This window comes from Antechinus flavipes, chromosome 3, assembly GCF_016432865.1.
Source record: "Antechinus flavipes isolate AdamAnt ecotype Samford, QLD, Australia chromosome 3, AdamAnt_v2, whole genome shotgun sequence".
Lineage (NCBI taxonomy): Eukaryota > Metazoa > Chordata > Mammalia > Dasyuromorphia > Dasyuridae > Antechinus > Antechinus flavipes.
This window is the reverse complement of record NC_067400.1, coordinates 264,048,779-264,070,498: the sequence shown is the minus strand read 5'-3', so window position 1 is coordinate 264,070,498 and position 21,720 is coordinate 264,048,779.

Here is a 21,720-nt window from a genome sequence, read left to right as displayed (position 1 = left end):
ACACATCCAAAGCCATGCAGCCTCCCAGCCCTCTTTAGGCCCAGAATTGGATAAGTAGCAAGACAAGAAAACCTTCCTGCTGTGCTATTAAAACATTTACAAAGGGCGCCTGACTTTTTTTTTCCCTCAAATGTGAGGCACATTTTACCTGTCTTGGGGCATGAATGCCCTTCTAAGGTGACATTTGTTACCAGTTCTGGGGCTGGAGTAGAAATCCAGCCTCAGGGGAGTGGGGTCTCTGTAGAAGAAAACAAAACAGTTTTACTGTCAAGAACTAAACCAATCCAAAAAGAATCTGGTTAATAGAATCTGTTTCAGTGAATCATCCAGAAGAGGAAAAAAAATGGAGAAAGCGAACAGAGGAAGAACAGCTGTCATAAGGTCTCCATAGTGATGTCTCCCAGAGGAAGGAGGAAGAGGTAGAAATTGAAACCTAACAGGATGGAGGTGGGATTGGGGGAGGAAATGGGGGAAATTAGCTTATGAGAGAGAGAGATAGAAAGAGAGAGGAAGATAGACACACATAGAGAGAAAATAAGACACACACATGGAGAGTGAAAGAAAGAAAAGAAAGAGAGAGAGAGAGAGAGAGAGAGAGAGAGAGAGAGAGAGAGAAAGAGAGAGAGAGAGAGAGAACTTATTGTTTCTTATAGAAAATTTGAAAGGATAGGGCATATTTTCCTATGGATAAGGATAAGTTTTCCTGAGATAGCAGCCTAACCCTCCAACAAAATCAAAAGCTTTTCAAAGCATATTTTTGATCACCATATGTGTCATTGACACTTATGGCAGTCTGATGAAGTTGTTGGTTCTTTTCTCAGAATTATATGTTTAAATGCAAAAAACATATAGGAATATAATGGAAATACAGTTATTGAAATATATATATATATATTTAAATTCATGGACCCCTGAAATCTATCAGCACATGCTTTGAGTATCCATGAAACCCAGGCTAAGAAGAATCAGCTTCCTAGATCATCATCATCATCATCATCATCATCATCATCATCATCATCATCTTTATATTGTGCTTTGAGGTTTGCAAAGTAATTTCCATATACTATGAAATGATGCTACTGTTATTTCATTTTACAGATGAAGAAAATGAGATTGAGAGAAGTTAAATGACTTGCTCAGTGTCACATAGCTAATTGGGATCCAAGGCAGGATTTAAACTGAGGTCTTCATGAGGCTAAGTCCAGAACATCAACTAGTACTCTATTTAATAATATTAGTCACATAAACAAAGCATGAACTTAAAGCAGGAAGAAGCTAAGAAAAAATGAATTTATCATACTATAGTTGGTTTTAGAGGACTAAGATTAAATTATAGGAATTCTTGTGACCTATAAGATTATTTATTTCTTTCTGTTATATTAATCTTCTCTCTACTCCTAGCTCCCTTCCTTGCTGTTATCCCTTCCTATATAGTACCCTAGAGTGCTTAGTAGTCAAACACCTTGAAACACTTAAGATGTTGGTAATACTCTCATGGGGGAACAGAGAAAGGGATAGAATTGGAGGAAGCTCCTGTAGTTTTCCCTCTACCCCTGAAAGGGATCTGGGGTTTAGGGAACCCCAGAAAGCTAGGGGAAGTGGTAGCAAAGAAAACCCAGCAGATGGCACTAGCTGGCCAGGTCAAACTCTGATTGTAAGAAAGGAAATGGGCATTATAAAGCTGGGGTACAGTGGGCAGCAAGATCACTCACCTTAGGTTTCATAATACCTTTTCCCAATCCAGTTTACCTTAGTCTCTTAGTGGGCTATTCAACTATTCTTCTTTTTGATCCATCCTCTGGTCTATTGGAAACTCAGCAATCACAAAATTCACAAGAGCATCTAAGAGACAAGAGGGTTGTTACTACCAAAAAAAAAATAGGATCTCTTATAATGCCTATATGTATGGAGAAAAGGTCTGTTGATCACAGCTTTACCAGTGAGGGTAATCCTTAGTCTCCTGTAAAATCCTCTAGAAAGATAAATGTGTGGTTCAGCTGATTTCCTGTTACTCCTTATTTAGTCATATCTGAAAGACTTTAAATGTCAGCGAAATTTGTAATTGATACTAGCATTCTCACAACAATGGAGCAACTAGGGGGTATACTCCATAGAACTTTGAATCTAGAGTCAGGAAGATCTATATTAAAATCTGGCCTCAGACACATACTGTGTGACCTTGAACAAGTTGTTTAATCTGTCCCAGTTTGTTGTAAAGATCAAAAAAAAGATCAAAAGATATTATATTTGGCACATAGAAGTCCTATATAAATCATTATTCTGTTCCCATGTTCCAGTCATACTATAGGTAGTGTAGAACCAGATGGTATTAATGAACTCTTACCAATCATTTTGGTCCCTAGAAAAATACCCACTATGAATGTAGTAGTATGTCCACCTTGGCTGCTTGGTGGCTGAGTAATGGGAATTGTATCCTCAAAAAAAAAATAATGCTTCTCTTAGTAATTAATAATGAAGTGCATTCTTGGTAAAGGAACTGAAATTTGACAAGCATTTATTAAGCACCTGCTATATGTTAGGCATTGTGTCAGAAAAGAAGAATACAAGAATAAAGAGAGAGACAGAGAGAGACAGACAGACAGACAGAGGCAGAGAGAGACAGAGAGAAACAGGGAGAGATAGAGAGACAGAGACAGACAGAGAAAGAGAGAGAGAGAAAAGGAGGGAGGGATCGAGGGAGAGGGAAAGAGGGAAGGAAAGAGAGGGAGAGATAAAGAAGAGAGAGAGAGAGAGAGAGAGAGAGAGAGAGAGAGAGAGAGAGAGAGAGAGAGAGAGAGAGAGAGAGAGGAAAAGGGAAAGGGAGAGGGAAAGGAAGAGAGAAAGTCCTGTACATACCTTCTAGTCTGCTACATTGAAGAATACAACTTGGTTTTGTTTGAACATTTAATTCATATTGAATCTGATACCTGCAGTAACACCAAAGTGTAATATCGCCCCTCCCAATTTGGTTCTCTGTAGTCTAGTCTTGAAGGAAGTTTGCACATTGACTTTGTAACCATCCTGGGCCAATCAATTCATCCTCTGAGTTCTATTCCCTCAGCCTGCTGAGTGCTGAATTGCTACAGTTACATGTGCATGAATGTGTGATGTATTTTCTTTAATGATGCTGATGCCTTCTGTGTATATGTTAAATGATTCTAGCAGCTAATTGTTTGTGGGTAAACAGGAGAAGCCTCTCTTTCTTCCCCAGGAGAGACTAAATAGCTCTGGGGTTAGAAAATAAGATCAAAGAGAGAGGCATAAGGGTGATGAGAAAAAATATTTGTGTTCAGAAGACAATAGAGACTACTAAATGAGGATCTTTTCAGATAGCCATAGGAAAGTGAGTGAAGGAGGGTAAGCTCACTCAGACCTAAATAGAAAGCTGATTTGAACCTAATAAGAAATACGTTCTAAAGGTGATCAGATCTAAACCCTATATCTCTTTTATATACCTAGAAATGCTTGAGTGGAATGAAAAGAACTGGGGTGATGAGGAACAGGGTTAGAGTCCCAGCAATGGCATTTATTAGGGATTCCAGGAATTAAACAAGAAGGTTGAGACCTGGACTGTCTTTAGGTAATTGTAAGGTTCCTTTAAAGACCTCCTATGTTTTTTTCCCCGCCAATAAAGATCTATATTTTTAATACCGATATTCTATTGGTGCTGCTTTATGGCTACAAGGCATGGAACACATCAGTCTCTGAAGAACTGAAAATTCATATCACTTGAGGAGAGGGGCAGTGAAGAGGCATAGAATGAATGGGTGTGAGCATGTAATCAGCCAAAGAGGAACTTGTAGCAAGAATTGCAGTAAAAGATGTTATCAGGGAAATATATGAAAGGAAGAAAAGATGGCATGGTCATATGAAGAGGAATGACAGGTAAATAGCTTGAGTATTCCAGGGATATCCTCTCTATGTCAAAAAAAATCAAAGAAGACCTCCAATAGCAAACTTTATGGGAATTTCTTAGTAAAGGTAAACATAGACATCATTGGAGAGAATATTCAAATCAAGATCACAGATCACTTTAAGTATTTGAGAATTGCTGTATGCAAATTCCTTAGCTTCTCTCAGCCTTACTTTTTTCATCTGTAAAATGGAGATCATTACATTTAAATGGTCTATATCACAGGGCAGTTTTGAGGGAAGTATTTTGCAAACTGTACTCTGCTGTCTCAACATGAGCTATTACAGTAGGTAATTTGTACATTAATATATCCTTCCTACCTAGAAAATGGAAGATTGCCTGAGAGTTGTAACTCATGTAACACCTTCCTACAAATTTGGGGAGGGGGAATGTCCTAAAAGGCTGAACTTCCAAGTATATGGGAAGAGGGAGAGACTATTAAACCTGGCTCATGCTTAGTTGCTATAATCCACACATGGAAGAGGCTAGGGAGACTAATTTTGGAAGAATGATGCTGTGATAGACCTCCCCTTCCTCTTTGGAGCATATGAAGACATCCTGTAATTGAATTCTGGTCAACCAATCTCAGTGAAGAGATGTATTATGAATTGACTGAATGAGCTAGAACCAAAGTGCTTTCCAAAGTCAGTGATTGATCAAGGCCTGATCACTTCCTCTTCTCTACATTTTTTAGTCATGTCCAACTCTTCCTGACCCCATTTGGATTTTCTTGTCAAACATACTGAGTGATTTGCCATTTCTTTCTCCAGCTCATTTTACCAATGAAGAAAGTGAGGCAAACAGGGTTAAGTTGCCCTGGGTGACACAATCAGTAAGTGTCTGATTCAGATTTAAACTCAGGAAGGTGAATTTTCCTGACTCCAGATCCAACACTCTATCTACAGAGCTACCTAGGTGTCCTTGGCTTCTCTGTAGTAGAATCATAATAAATGCTCATTAATTGTCTGAAGAATTGAAGACTTGATGGATGTTTCCTGAGCAATGGATTTTCCATACACAGTCTTAGCATGATACATATGTGCACCTCTCTTATATTCCTAAGGATATAGGATCTTTGAGAATTAGAATTATATCTTGTATATAATTCTCAAATTCTCAAAAGTTAGCACAGTACTTTGAATATAGTAGGAATTCAATAAATAATTATTAGATAGATCCCACATAGCCAATCAGTTTCCAAGTCTTATCAATTCTACCTCTGTAACATCCTTCACAGACATCTTCTCTCTACTCCAATAGTCACCCACCCTAATTCAGCACCTTATTACTACTGCTCTATAGTAAAAGTACAATATCTTTTTAACTAGTCTTTCCTCAAATCATTCCATTTTCAATCCATCTATCACACCACTGCCAAAATGATTTTAAATTGAATTTCATTTTAAATTGACATTATTTTTCATTAACTTAATTCTTTCTCTCCTACTCCTTATACCATTTAAAAAAGAAAAAGAAAATCCTTGTAACAAATAAAGTCAGTCAGAACTAATCCCTTATTGGCTATTACTACAAAATATATGTCTTATTCTGAACCCTATGCCTTCTCTGTCAGGAGGTAAGTAGCATAAGTCCTTTGGAATCACAGATGGTCATGGGACTAATCAGAGTTCTTACAGCATTCAAAGTTGTTTTTGCAGTATAGTTGTTATTAAAATTGTTCTCCTGGTTTTACTCATTTCATTCATTATCAATTTGTATAAGTCTTCAAAACTGCTTTTTCTTATAATACTAATATTGGAGTATAGATTATTCTTGTCCTCTTCATTGTACTCTGTATTAGTTCATACAAATCTTTCCATATCTCTTTGAAGTTATCTTTTTCATGCTCTCCACCTCCAGACAGATCTGATGAACTCTGAGTGCAAGTAGAAGCATACCTTTTTCACTTTCTTTGTGTTTCTTGCTTTTAATTTTTTTTTCAACATGACTAATATGGAAATATGTTTTACATGACTTCATATATATATATATGATAAATTGTTTATCTTCTCAATGGGTAAAGGAGTTGGGAGAGGAAGAGAGAAAGTTGGGAATCAAAATTTTAAAGAAATGAATGCTTTAAAATAAATAAAGAAAATGAAAAAATCATTCCCTCTCCCCTATTTCATTTTTACAGCATAGTAGTGATATTCAGTTATAATATATCATAGTTTATTCAACCATACCTAATCAATGGATGTCACATTTTCCATTATTCTTGCCTCCTTAAAAGAGCTCACTGATGCATTAGTGATGGAGCTGAGAATGGATCCAACCATTCTGGGAAGTAATTTGAAATTATACATAAAAAACTACTCAATAGTATATGCCTTTTGACCCAGTTATACCATTGCTAGACTGATGAGAACAATAAAGGCACCTGAAGCCGGCACTATAGAGCACTTAGAGCTTGGTCAGACATTGAAGGTATCAAGGTTATCCACTACATCCTGAGTCACTGCCACTCATCTTGACTTTTGTCTTGCTATTGGACCTCAATGACTCTGGAAGAGAGAGTGAGATTAATGATTTTGTGCAATTCTGCCTCACTTAAATCCAATTTGCATGCAGGTCATGATATTAGCCTGTGATGTCATTAATCCTCTTCAAAATGAAGGATGAACAACAATGTTCCAAAAAGTCAAAGAAAGAATATAAACAGAAATGTTAACAGCAGCATTTTGTGGTGACAAAAAACTGCAAAATATGGAGCTCTCCATCAAGCCTCCCTATAACTTCTGGGATAAAATATAAATCCTCTGTCATTTTAAGGTGTTCACAATCTGGCTCCATCTTAAATTTCTAGGCATATACACTGCTAACCTTTATGTCCTATGTTCTAGCCAAATTAGCCTTTTTTCTTGTTCTTTACATACAACATTACACCTCTATTCCCTATTTCTTTTTACTGGCTGTCCCCTTTGCTGGGAAGGTATGATCTCTTTATTCCCTTAGAATTCACTCTCAAAAATGCAAAAATTAAGATCAAGAATCACTTTGTAAGTGAATCATTCCTGATTAGACCAAGTCCTCACAACTCCCACAAAATTACATTATATATTATTTTGTTATTGTTGTTTTCATTTTTTATTCTCAAAAAGGACAAAGACATTACAAAAGTGATGTCTTGACTTGCACTTTGGATTTAAATGAAGCAAAACCATGCAAACCTCAACTTTTGTCTTGTCACTGGACTTCAACATATATATATATATATATACACACACACACACACACACATACCTCTCCCATATCCCCCATCATAAAATGGAAAAATCCTAAATGACTAAGACCTAAGACTGTTTCATTTTTATTTGTTCTTCTCCAACACCTAGCATAGTGCCAGGTACATAGTAGACACTTTACAAATAAATGCTTGTTGATTGAATAGTGGATTAAAGAATGGGTGAGTAATTCCTGGGCAATGGATTATCATTTCTCTTTACTTGAATTCTTTTTTTTTAAGTTTTATTAGTAGATTTTGTTTTTACATTATAAACATGTCCAGATTATCCTGATCCCGTGAGCACTCTCTCACAAGTGAAGCAATCAAGCAAAAGAAGCAATACAAATATCTTGTCTGAAAGTGAATTACAGAGATATAGCTTCCCTCCAAGCTCTATCTTTCAAAATGTTCTTTTTAATTTAGAGAAATCTACTTTTCCTCTTCACACTACCCACTCCATTGAAAAAGAAAAAAGAAAAATTCCTTACAAAAATACATAATCAAGCAAAATAAATTCTCTCATTAGCTGTATTCAAAAATAAGGATCTCATTTACTACTTTAAATCCATTACCTCTCTTTAGAAAGGGTTTAGTGTGTTGATCCTCAGGAATTGTAGATGGTCATTTCATTGATTATAACTCTTATACCTATTTTTTTTTCTGAGACAATCAGCATTAAATGACTTGCCCAGGGTCACACAGCTAATAAGTGACAAGTATCTGAGGGCAGATTTGAATTTAGATCCTCCTAACTCGAGGGATGGTATTCTATCCACTGTGCCATCAAGTTGCCCCAGTTTTACATCTTTTAAAGTTATTTATAATGCTGTTGTTCTATAAATTGTTCTCCAGGTTCAGCTCATTTTATTTGTCATCAGTTTGGATGAGTCTTCAAAATTGTTCACAATATTGATGCTATCTACATTTTCCTCTGCAAATGAAAAGGGGAAGAGAGAAGAAAATGTAAAAGGTAAAAATTAATAAAATAAACTATCAGGTGAATGTTTGTGAGAATAGTTTAGCCCTGGAAGCAAGACAGCTAGACTGGAGCAATTAGGTCACTGAGCAGGGACTGATTAGAGCCACATACAATCATGAAAGTTTCTGTGGATGCAATTGGTAGCTCCCTGATATATTGGAAAAACACAATGACTTCACTCTGAGTTACCCATATGAAATCCAGCCCACAAAGGATGGCCTGCTCTCAGGCCTCATATGTGACTTGGATCTGGAAGGAACCTTAGAAATCATTTCTTGTAGTTCCCTCATTTTGTAGACAAAGAAACAGACCTCAAGTCAAGTCAACAAATATTTTATTAAGCACCTACTATGTGTCAGATATTGCGCTAAGTAATGGGGATAAAAAGAAAGGCAATAATTTATCTCTGACCTCAAGTTTAACATGTCTAAGGTCATCCCAGTGATGACCTGTGTGATCAATAAGCAGAAGAAGACAATAAACAAGGCTATATGAGCATGAGCTGGCCAGGTGAGCTGGCTCAGCATATATTCTGTGTGACATCATGTTAAATTAATTTTGTCCCTCTCATTTATTCCATCCCTTCTGTCGCTATTGCTACCAGCATAAGCCTTCATTACTGTCTAGACTATAGACAGTTAGTTAGGAGGTCTCCTAAATGGTCTGCACATTCCTCTTCTCTCAGTCTTTGAATCTATCCTTCATATCACTGACAGGACCATCATCAGTCATCTTCACCTATGTCTTACCACTGGACTGGGATGGCTCCAGAGGAGACAATGAGGTTGATGACTTTGCACAGCTCTGCCTTAGCTAAATCCAATTCTCTTGCAAATCAAGACATCACCATCTTTATGTTCTTGATCCTCTTCAAGAACAAAGGAGAAACAGCATATTACTGCCAGATTTACGTCTTACATGGGGGTGCCTGGTTATGCCCTTTCATCTGTTCAAAAATATCCAATAACTCTAGCCCCATTGCCTACTAAGAAAAGCGAAACTCTTCTGTCTTATTTTAAGGTCCTCCACAATCTGATGTCACTCTATATTTTTAAACTAATCTAACTCTTCACCACGAACACTTCAATCTCTTAAGTTTGTTTCAAATCCTCATTCCAAATATCTATTTAATTGTCATTTCTCTCTTCACATATCTTGTATCCAGAGGTATATTGGTAAATGTTTAACAACCAGCTCTCTTAATAATACACATTTTAAACTTTAATCTGAATTATCTATATTTTCTCCATCTATTTCTTAAGTCTAAATCGTAATAATAATAAAGGATAAATCCCAATTTTGTAGCATTTTCAAATTCCAAGGTATAAAGGCTTACAATGAAATTTTAACAATTGGCTCTTATGAGTCAGTTTAATTGGTTCCAGTACATCCTTGTTTATATCTACTCTCCCCTTTCTACTCATATAGATTATTTCAACAGCCTTCTAATTGGTTTCCGCCTTAAACCTCTTCCTACTCCAGTTCATCCTTCACATTGTTGCCAAAATCATTTTCCTTGAACATAGATATGACTGTGTCACTCTCCTACTCTGGAAACTCAAGTGACTTCCTATTTCCACTCTGTTTAGCTCTTAAAGCCATTCTCCAACTTGACCCTAACCTATCTTACCAGCTTCTTTGTATATTATACTTGTTCTGCTTCACTTTGTGGCCCAGCCAAACTCATCTCCTCTCTGTTCTTTACATATAATTCTCAATTTCCTATCCCCATATTTTTGCATGGGCCATTCTCCATGCTTGTAATGCACTCTTTCCTCATTAGATCTCTCTCTTCCTTTTAGACTTAGCTCAAGCACCTCTCATAATACAGTCTTTCCTGATCCTGCCCAAACTGTTAATGTCCTCCAAATTACGTTGTATTCAGTTACTTTGTATTATTTGTATTTACTCTTTATATGCTTGTTTATGTCCTTGTCTTTCTCTTTAGAACATAATCTTTTAAGGAAGTATTATTTTATTTTTTCAAATGTATGTCCCTGGCACCCAACATAGTGCCTGGCACATATTGGATTCTTAGTAAGTGCTTGTTGATTGACTAAGTAAATGTTATATCTCCCCCAGCAAATGACAGTGTTTCATACACAGTAGACACTTAATAAATGTTTCTTATTATGAATCTTAAGGGAAATCTAGAGTGGGGAAGTGAGTGGTAAGGAGAAATATATAAAAACAATCATAAACATTGTTAAGCACCTAGAGTATACAAAACAGATCCTTAATCTAATAGAAGGAAAAATGAAGGCTAGATTGTATTAATTAATTAAAAATTAGAAAGTGCTTTAAATGATTCCAATCTTCTCCATGAACAAATAATCCTTCTCTTTAACAGCAGTGTTCTTCAGATAATGCCATTTGGCTACAAATCATGAAGTCTCCAAAGAATAAAAATTGTGGATGAGATCATAGATTCATCAAAACATTAAAGCATGCAGAATTCTTTTCTAGTTACTATACGAAGCTACAAAGTTCAGATAATACATAGCTCCGAACAGCAGGGACTTGACATAGTAGAGGGAGTTAAAAGCATTCTAGAAAAGGGGGTGTATGTAAATAATGATGGAAATAGTGATGCACATTAATAGATAGAAAAGACTCTTACTCCAACTGTAGAAATCCATCAGAACTACAGTCTGTTTCATCACCTTGATAAAAGTTAATAAAAGATTCATGGGTACCACTTACTTGGATAGGAGGGAAACAGGAGTATCTAATTGTTACTTTCATATTGAAACAGGCTCTTCATAATAGGTTAGTCCAATGGAAAATAAACCAGAATTCCTGGATCACATTTATCCATCTTTTTAAAGGACAAATGTCCCTAACTCCTCCAGGCCTTTAGGATTTAGAGAAGAAAAGAATCAAAGAATCAGAGGAGACTAAAAGAATATTTATTTCTCTACGATCCATCATTAATCCAAATGTATACAGTTCCACTAATATCAATAATGAAAAGTTTATTTTATGAAATTGTAGGGCTTTCTTCCTTTTGGGGATTTGTTTGTAATTTTTCTAGTTTATCCATAAATGCTTTTAGGATAACTGGTTTAGTTATGTCTAAAGTGAAGGTAGTCTGGCTTTGTTCTGATCTGGAGGATTTTCCTTCATTGAATGCAAGATTCTTATGAATAAGAATTGTTTCATTCTTTGTATTTTTATTTGTGTGTGTGTGTGTGTGTGTGTGTGTGTGTGTGTGTGCAGTGCCCAGCATGCATAGGAGAGTCTTGATAAATATTTGCTAACTGATCTTATTTAATTTCTAATAGAATAGAACTTGCCCAGGGTCACACACTAGTAAGTTTCTGAGCATGGATTTGAACTCAGGTCGTCCTAGTTCCTGGACAACTGCTTTATCCACATGAATATCTCATATTCTTCATCAAATGTTTTTATATAAACTGCAATTATCTTCATGGTGGCCATTTTATTTATCCTCATCAGGAGCACTGAAATGTGTGATGAGTAATGGTCCTATGAAATGGTATTCCTAGTTGCCTTTGGATGCACAATGAAGCCAATCCAACCAATTCCTCTATTTTCCTTACTAAGGATGCCCATACTGTTCTTCCAATTAATTCCAGTTTCCTTTGGTTTTAGGTTTCTATAGCAAGATTGGAAATATTAATATTGTTCAATTCTTGTAACATACTAACTCCCTTTTCATTAGATGAGTATTTCACATTTAGAATATTTTTGATTAAGTGTATGCTTTTATTATCATAGGCAGACTAAAATCAGAGTCATTCTTAGCACCATTTAACATCTACCTATTTCACCATTTTACCAACATCCCAACAAAAGCATAAGGAGCCTCCCTAGGATTGGAAACCATTTTGTATTTCATGGATTGCCAGGGACAAATTGTTCATCTTTTATTGCCTCATACACTGATTGTAAATCTCTCTGCATTTAATGGAGTTCCACATCTGAGCTTCCCCATCTCCCAATTTAAATTCGCCTGTTTGTTCCTCGGGGGGACAACCATTTTTAAGTACTTGGTACCCAGTAAGTCCATACTTCTAAAATTATAGTTCATGACCCATCACTGATGAACTTATTTTTGAAAGTTAGATAGTAGATACAATGAGTTCAAAGCAAAAATATTTACCTAAATGATAGTTAAAAGCAGTAGTTATAAGTATTCCCTTTTAAAATTTCAAGTGCCCTTCTATAAATACATATACTATCAGGGAGAAAAGTTTCCATTAGTGGGAATTTACATAGAGTTTATTGGTAGTAAGACATACATATAGAGAACACATGTGGCTAAAGCAATTCACATCTCTGGCACCATAGGACACTATGTCCTTTTTCTTCTTGTGAGGGACCTTATGCTGTTGCTCCATGGATATGTCATTCAACTGGACTCCTTGGTCCTGCTCTTCTCCATAACTTAACTTTCCAACTCATCTGATCCTCCCTTAAATTTATAGCTTGCTGTCCTCTTTGCTGCTGAGGGTGAATTTATGCTGGCTCCTTTCTCTGTTGCCAAAGGTCACATAAGTCAGATTTGTTTCATCTAACTGGTTCACTCCTGCTGGATGGTGTGTCATGATATCTCCTATTGGGTTACTAGCTCTGATGCAAGACGAGATGCCGTGTCTGATAGGAAGGAGGTGGAAAGAAAAATTCTCCCTACTTCCCATATCCTTTCACAAAGACCTAGGGAAAAAGCAAAGGGAAATATCCTTTCAAAAAATAGGGTGTTCTTCCATAGCTAGATTTCTTCTTACTTATATTAGCAACTAAAGCTATTTCCTGCTTTAACCATACATGCTGGGTTTTTTGGATATACTTCAAATTTAACAACTTGCTTCCAATTCACCTTCAAGACTCTGCTTGCTTGAATGCATTTCTGAATTCCCTCCTGATTTCTTTTGTTTATTTTGAATGATTCATTGATCAAATGAGATGTTTGTAAAGCACTTTACTAATTATTATATCTTCTTTTCTTTTTTGCACTCCTTTTTTTTTTTTTGTAACAGTATCATTAAGACTATCTTAACCATTCCCCTTACCAAAATAACAAGTAAGGATAATGACACAAAACAAGTCCCTATATTAATCACAAATGAGTGTCTCATTCTGAACCTCTGGTTTGTCACTTTTCTCTCAGCTGTTGGAAAACATGCCTCATGGCAAATCCTCTAGATAAGGGTTTCTTAAACTTTTTCTACTTGTGATCTCTTTTTTGCCCAGTAAATTTTTACTCAACTCCAGGTATGTAGGTATATAAAGTAGGAATACAAATCAAACATTTATTGATAATAAATCATAATTTTGAGGCATGCAGTTACAAGATCCCATATGTCATCACTCAGTTTCAGAAGCTGTACTCTAAAGCAGTGATTGGTCATTGCTCTGATCATAAGTTTTTCACAGTTTTACTTTCCAATATTATAGCCATTGCAAACATTTTCCTGTTTCTTTTTACTATGCCAGTTCATATAAGCATTGCTAGGTTTCTCTGAAACTGTTCCTTTCAACATTTCTTATGGTACAACAAAAATCCACTACATTCAGATTACATAATTTCTCCAGCCATTTCCCAAATCATAAGCACTTACTTTGCCAATTCTTTATAAGGGGAAAAATGCTATAAATGTATGTGTAAATATGAGTTCTTTTCCTCTTTCTTTGATCTCTTTGATGTATAAGCTTAATAGTAATATCATTAGGTCATAAGGGCAAGCACAGTGAGTGACTTTTGGAATATAGCTCCAAAATGCTTTTTAAAATGGTTGGACTGCTTTGCAGCTTCACCAACAGTTCATTAGTATGTCTGTCCTCCAGCAGGCTCTCCAACAACTTCAGGGTTTTAAGATTTTTATTTCTCTTATTGTTAGTGGTTTGGAGTCTTTTTTTTTGTCTTTTTTAATATATGATTGATGTCAGCTTCCATTTCTTCTTTTGTGATTGGTTTGTTCATATCCTTTAGTCATTTATCTACTGGAGGACCAATTCACTATATCCTTAATATCAAGTCTTTATCAAAATTTGATGCAAAGATTTTCTTCCAACTTAACTGTTTCCCTTCTAATTTTAACTGAGTTAATTTTATTCATACAAAATCTTTTCAATTTTACAGTTAATAGCATTCATTTTTTCTCCTCTGATCATCCCTGGTATTGTTTAATCACAAACTATTTCCCTATTTATAATTAGAAAAGATACTCCCTTTTTCTAATTTATTTATCATATAATCTGTTATATCTAGCATCACATCAATTTGGAGCCAATTATATAGCATATGGAAAGAATATTAATAAAAACCAAATTTCTGCCAGGTTGTATTCCATCATTCACATGAAAATGAGGTTGAGATGTTTTCTTCTTTCACCTCTTCTTCCATGTTTGTATACAGTTCTTCTCATACATCTCATTTACATGAAACAATAAATTCCAGTACTTCCTCCTTTTTTCCATAGTGTATTCCTTTTCCTCTGTCTTTTCCATATCTCAAAACAAACAAAACACAACAAAATAACTCTATGCCCTGTTGTTGTCTTTCTTAACTTCCTCTGTGACACATGAAGACGTCTGGACTCTAAAGGGGCCACTTATCTTTCCTTCTTCCCCCTTAGAATACAAGCATTCTATCATTGTATAGCCTTTTTAGTTGAAATATTTGCCATTCCTAGTTTTTCTAATTTATTATTTATTATAATTATTATTTATTATATTATATATAATATATTACATATTAATATAAATATGTTAGAATTATAATAATAAACATAATATATTAATTAATATAAAATTAGTGCAGGAATTTGCATTTCAGAATTTGTACTCACTTCTTGTTTTTTCATCAGAAGAGCATCAAAGTATTCTCTTCTATTTTTCTTTGGCAGGATTATATTCATTTTTGTAGGGTGTTATTTTTTGCTGTAAGACTTTATCCTCTGCCTTTTGAAAGATCACAATCCAAAATTTTCTCTCCTTTTAAAGAAGTTGATGGTCAGACTTATGTGATCCTAACTATAGTTTCTTGGTATTTGAACTTTTTCTTGATAGATGTTTGTGATGTTTTTCCTTTAACTTGAATGCTTTGGGTTTTGATTATGCCATTACTAGATACTTTTGGGATTCCTTAGAAAATGATTAGTGGATTCTTTCTTTTATACTCTGCCTTCTAGTTCCAATAGACCTCAGCAATTATATTTTATGATTTTTAAAAATATAATATTGAGCTTATTTGGCCATTGTTTTCAGAAAATCTGAAATGATTCTCAAATCGTTTTGTCAATAGTGCATGCTTTATAATTCCTTCTAGTTTCTTAATCTTTTGACTTTGTCTAGGTTTTTGTCATCCTTGTTGTTATTGTTTGCTGAAGTTATGTTTGCCTCACCCTGATTTTTTAAAAAGAAAGTCCACTTTGAGGGAAAATTTTTCCATATTTTGTTCAAAGCTATTTATTCTCCTAATTTTTTTCCCCTAATCCCTAGTTTCATTTTCTGCTTTTACTTATTTCTTCCAGATACTCTTGGAATCCTTGTTACAAAGTCATTTTTCCCCTCTGAGGTTCCTTTTTTAGTCATGGGACTACTCTCTTCTGGGGGGATTACTTCTTGAACTTCTCTTAACTGAGAATATTTCTTCATTATATTTGGAGTTTTCCTCAGTTTCTTGACATTTTAAGCCTCAGTTCTTAAAAAAAAATTTGGAAAGGAGAGCTTGGGATAATTCTTCTACTCCCCCCTCCCCCAATACTATTAGATGAATTGGTAGTCTTTGTTTGATCCTGTACTCTCTGTAGTCTAGATACCACTGCTGTTGCCAATATGAAGAGGATGACTGATATTGGGTCCACCCACTGACTAAACATCTAGCTTCTATTTCAGCCTATTGTTGAAGCTTCATGGGTTCTGGTTTTTATTGGTATCTGTCTTCTCCTTCCATGATCACCAATAAAGAGTTGGTTCCATCGCCTGCTGTAGCCTCCGCAGACCCCAGTGGGATATTGGAGATCATGGTAAAGTTAAACAGCATGCATAGCCTTCCTTACATTCATTTGCAGGTACTGAATTTTTCCTATGATTCCTGATGATGGAAGCTCTGCTCTCACAGCTCAGAGACCTGTATAGAATGGACCTTGGCTTTATTTCTGTTCTCTCAAACTAGGCCCAGGATTGAATGCAGATGGTCAGACCTTGAGTTAGCTTATGACTGCTGTTCAGAGAGCTGGTTATCTTCAGATATGTTGGCAGGAGATTGCAAATATTTTCCCCCCAGTTCCATGGGTTTTTGGCTATCTCTGCAATTCGGTTCAAATGTCACCTTTATACTCAGTTCCTGCAGCTGGGAGTTTCCTTTTTCTTTCCAAAGTTTCCTTCTATCGGTTCTTTTAAAGAATCTTTTATGCACTGATGTATGTATATTGATTTTCATCAGTATGTAAGCTCTTTGAAGGCAAGAACTGTGCTTTTTCTTTTGTTACTTCATGCTAGTTACAGTGCTTAGAACTTAGTAAGCACTTAATAAATGGTTGATTGATTAATTGAATGGATGCATGGATGGATGGACTTATTCCTGTTTCTTTTGGCCTGTCATTTGTTTTGGGTAACTAGGTGGTGCATTGGATAAAATACAGGGTCTGGAGTTAGACTCATCTTCCTGAGTGCAAATCTGAGCTCAGATACTTAATAACTGTGTGATCCTGAATAAGTCATGTATCCCTTTTTATCTCAGTTTCCTCATCTGTAAAATGAGCTAGAGAAGGAAACACCAGACCACTCTGGCATCTTTGCCAAGAAAATCTCAAAATGGGATCTCAAAGACTTGGATGCATTTGAAATGGCTGAATAGCAACAAAATCATTTTTTTTTTGTTTTGTTTTGTTTTGTTTTGTTTTTGTTTTTTTTCAGGGACTCTTTCCAGATATTTGCCAAAGTAAATTTGGGAGACTTGGGCTTCTCTATGACCTTTCAGTTACCATATTAACCAAAAATCTACAATTGCCTTTTTAAAGATTCCCAAGGGTGAGTCCTATCCTGAGCTATAGGATGGCTAACTGTTCGCTGACTGCATCAAAAAATCATTCACACTTTCTAAAGGGATAACACAGAATATAAACACATTCTTTATACTTCATTTAACATATTAACACCTTCTTGTTTCTGTTACCTGCTACCTCCAGCTGAACTAGAGTAAGGAATCAATTGATCAGAGGTGTTCTGATCTACTCACCCCCACTCCTATATTAGCAAAGCTGGTCTTTGGACAGCAGACCTCCTACTATCCCTAGGATCATGCTCAAAGTCTTTCTGGCTTCATAAAATCTGTCAGAGTTACTCTTTACAGACATAATCTTTGAAAGCATAGGTTCCTCTCCACACCATGAGGAAGCATCAAAGCAGGACTTTTGTGGAACCAGGATAAAAAGTTTGGATTTTATTCAGTAGGTAGGGAAAGAACATAAAAGGTTTTCCGGAGGGGCTGTGGGAAGACAGGCATACCATTCTATTGCTGGTGCAGACTGAAGTGGTCCAGTCATCTAGAAAACAATTTGAAACTATATCTAAAAAAATCATTAAACGGTGTCTGTCCTTTGACCTAGTGATACTGCTATTAGGCTATATCCCAAAGGTATATCAAAGGAAGTGAAGGAAGGAAAAAAAGGAGGAAGGGAGGAAGGAAAGAAGGAAAGAAGGAAGGGAGGGAGGGAGAGAGGGAGGAAGGAAGGAAGGAAGGAAGGAAGGAAGGAAGGAAGGAAGGAAGAAAGGAAGGAAGGAAGGAAGGAAGGAAGGAAGGAAGGAAAGGAAAGGAAAAAGAAAGGAAGTGAGGGAGAAAGGAAGTCCTTGAAGAATTTTTTAATGCACAGATGAGAATTTATAAGGAAACACAGACAAGCAGGACAGCTTTGAAAGTAACATTGAATTTATCAAAAACAAAACTGTACAAAATGGAGATCTGGTGTTTCATATATTTTCTCCCTTTTCTGTTTTACCTTGTGTATAGAAGTGTTTTATTTTTGGTGTTTGTTAAGAACAAAATGTTTAAAAGATTGTTTTGATCAGTTTCATTTTAGAAAGATTAATTTTGCAGTAGTATGAAGAATGAATTGGAGAGGAGATGATGATGATTATAATGACAATGATGATGGCAGTGATGATTCTAATAATGATGATAATGATGATTATGGTGAAGGCTTTCCCTCTAGGGAACCTGAGAATAGAGTCATTGTTCCTTTCCGTGAAGAATTCCTAGGAGGAGCCTCCCAAATGCTACCTTCCCAAGGAACAGAAATTTCCCTGTGGCATACAAACATTGATGTTTATCTCCATGCATGGAAGGTTAACACTCAACTTTTTCCCATTGGAACATACTGATTTCAATTGTAAAATGAAATTCCTGGAGCAGCTGGGGGAAGAGTGTGGAGAAGGGAGGAAAGGAGGCTGAGTCCAGCAGGAAGCAGTGGTTTCAATTGTCCTCAAACCCTTTGGAAAGAGAGGTGAATACAATTTGTTTGAGCCTGGATGTTTGGAAAGTCCCAGTTTCTTCCTGCTGGCAAGACTGGGGATGCTTCATACCCAGATGTCACCACTAATGCTTTGATAAACAGGGTCGATGCTTGGAATGTGGCTGTTAATTGGGAGTAAAGCTGCAGTCTTTAGCTCCTACAGCAATGGTTAATGATGAGCCTGCTGAGGGGGGAGGGGAAGGGAGATGGGGTGGAGAGATGCAGACGTTTGTCACTGCCCATGTTCTGTTTTCTCTGCTTCTTAAACAGTTTATCTAAAAATTGAAAATGTTTTCCTGGGAATAATTATTTCTTGGAAGCTACAATACTGCTGTTATGTTTCACTATCATGCCATTTTTTGTGGAATTCTGGTGACCTTATTTAGGGGAAGGGAAAAGATTTCCTTCTGAGAGCAGCTTCATTTCTCAGAGACTGATAGACTGGAAAAGGACCTTAGGAATTATTTAGTCCAATCTCATTTTACAGAAGAGGAAACCGAGAGTCCAAAAGTCATCAGATAAGGACCCTAAGCCTCAAAGAGGTTGATTCAAGTAGTCTATTCGGCTAGTCCAGTCACACAGATGATAAATGTCGGGCAAACCTCAAACAAAATTTGAATCCTGGCCTCCCGGCTTCCAACCCAGTGACCACTGGACAACCATAACCTTCTCCTCTATCACCTCTGTCTCTCGCACGCACCCTAAAAACATTGCTACTACTGGAATGTTTTAATGTTTCCCAGTTCTCAGAACTAGAGATTCATTTTGCAAGCTTGCAAAGACAAAATATATCCTCTAGGGAGGTTGCAGCTTTCATTTCCAACCCCATTCCCACTCCTCAGTACTGGGCTCCCCCCACTCCCCCTCAGCTTCAATCATTTTATTTCTAGTTAGCAAGGATTAATTACTAGCTTAGGCTGAGCTGTGGTCCCAAATGGTAGGAGTTGTGAACCGGTCGAGGAGGGATGGAGAAGATCCACTCTATTTCCTTCTCCAGGGAAAGCCTCTTTTCATTCCCGCCCTTCCACCTAGGGCCAGGACCCCTGGGGGGAACGGAGTGAGGGTGAGCAGGAGGCCATCGAGCCATTTCAACCTAACACAGAGGGATTGGTCCTGCCAGAGCAAATTGAGGTAATGCTGCAGGGGGCGGGGTGAGTGCATCAGAGGTGGCCTTCTGCTTTCAGCATTTCAGCTTGGAAACATGCTCCCCAGCCCCCCAGGCTGGGACCACGGGTCAGGAGCACTTAGAGAGCCCCGCGCTGCTGGCTGGCCCTGCGCCTGTGGGCTCCGAGCTCTGGGGGAGGCCGCTCGCTCCGGGGGAGCTCAGATTAGACCGCAGGGCACTGTCCAGAAGAGCAGCGGTGGTTTAGCTCTGATCGTTTACCAGGGAAACATCACCGCCGGCAGCGTCATCCTTGGATGTGGAGGGCAATGACACATGCGGTTAAATTTAATGTGTTGGCCACCTTCCAGCCTTCCAGCTTGGCCAATTACACACTGTCTACCTCCGCCTCGCCCGCCTCCCCCCTTCCCCCTCCCCCTCCTTCATCTCTCTGTCATGCAGCTTTAATGCCAGCTCTTCGCTTCCTGTCAGTAAATGTTTGTGTGTGTTGTTGCCTGGCGACCGGTTAAACAGTGTCTGCATTTCAATGGCACTCAGCATCACTGACAGCATCATCCTTATTATGACTTAACACGCCTCGAGTGCCAACAGTGTGCTAGGAACATATAAGATTAGACCAGGAGAGAGAGGGAGGGAGAGGGAGAGGGGGAGAGACAGAGGCAGAGATAGAGACAGAGAGAAATAAAGAGACAAAGACAGAGGAAGAGACAGAGATAGAGAGAGAACCAACAGACAAAAAGAGATAGACACAGAGATAGAGACAGAGACAGAGACAAAGTCAGAAACAGAAAAAGACAGAGGCACAGCAAGACAGAGACACATACACAGAGTGACAGAGACAGAGGCAGAGGCAGAAAGACAGACATACAAAAATATACATACAGAGATAAACTGGAGTATGAGACATAAAGAAGATAGAAGTCAGAAACAGCGCAGAGAGATGAAAAAGACACAGAAACAGATACAAAGACAAATAGAGACAAGCAGAGAAATAGATACAGAGACAGACACAGAGAGAAACAAGAGGAAGAGAAAGCCAGAATTGGAATTTTCTAGTAAGAAAAAAAAATGAAAGACTGCTGATTGTTAATAGATTTAAGCACTATAGGCTGAAGTTCTTAAGCAATACATATGGTATAAAATTCAGAGAAAGTATATAGTCCTTGCCCCTACAGAACTTCTGTTCTAGTTAGAGGATAAGACACATAGCTCTCTTGTAAATAATGGCATCTACTCAGTGATGTTGTAACAGCTTTAAGAAATGCAAAGCACTATATATATATTATCCCACTTGGTCAAAGGATCTGGGTTCAAATTCAATTTCTAATATACACTACTTGAGCAACCCACTTAACCTTGATGGGCTTCTGTTTTCTTATGTGTATGGGGATAAAGAATATTCTAAAGCAAAAGGAAGTCAAGGGAATTCTCCAGGAGAGGAGAAGCAAAGAAGAGTATAGTTTAGTTTCGCTGGAGCATAAAACATGTAGCAAGAGCAAAATTAAAGCTAGGATGGCATGAAATTTTGTAAGGCTGTGAATGACAAGCACAAGAGTGAACTTTTTTTTTTACCCAGTAAACATTAGAAAGTCTCAGAAAAATTTTGAGCTGAGATCATAAGCATACTATATATATAAAATGAGTGTAGCAAAAGCATGAAGGATAGATCTGAAGTAGAGAAAGTAGAGATGGGAAAACAATGATAAGTGTGGGGAGGTAAAAAAAGAGGAAGAAAGCTATCTCTAAAATGAGATCTTGGATTCTGAGCCTAATTCTGGGGCTTACAACCTGTATATTTTTAGGCAAGTCACTTTTAATTTTCTTAGGTTTCTATTTCCTCATCTATAAATTGGGGTATTGGACTCTATAGCTTTCCATCCTTTAATTAAGACCATCTGAGGGCAGAACCAAGAGAAAAAATATGCACATTTTCTATAATAATATAAATGAAAACGACACCAAAAAAATAAAAATTCAGATCATATGCAATGTCTCGTC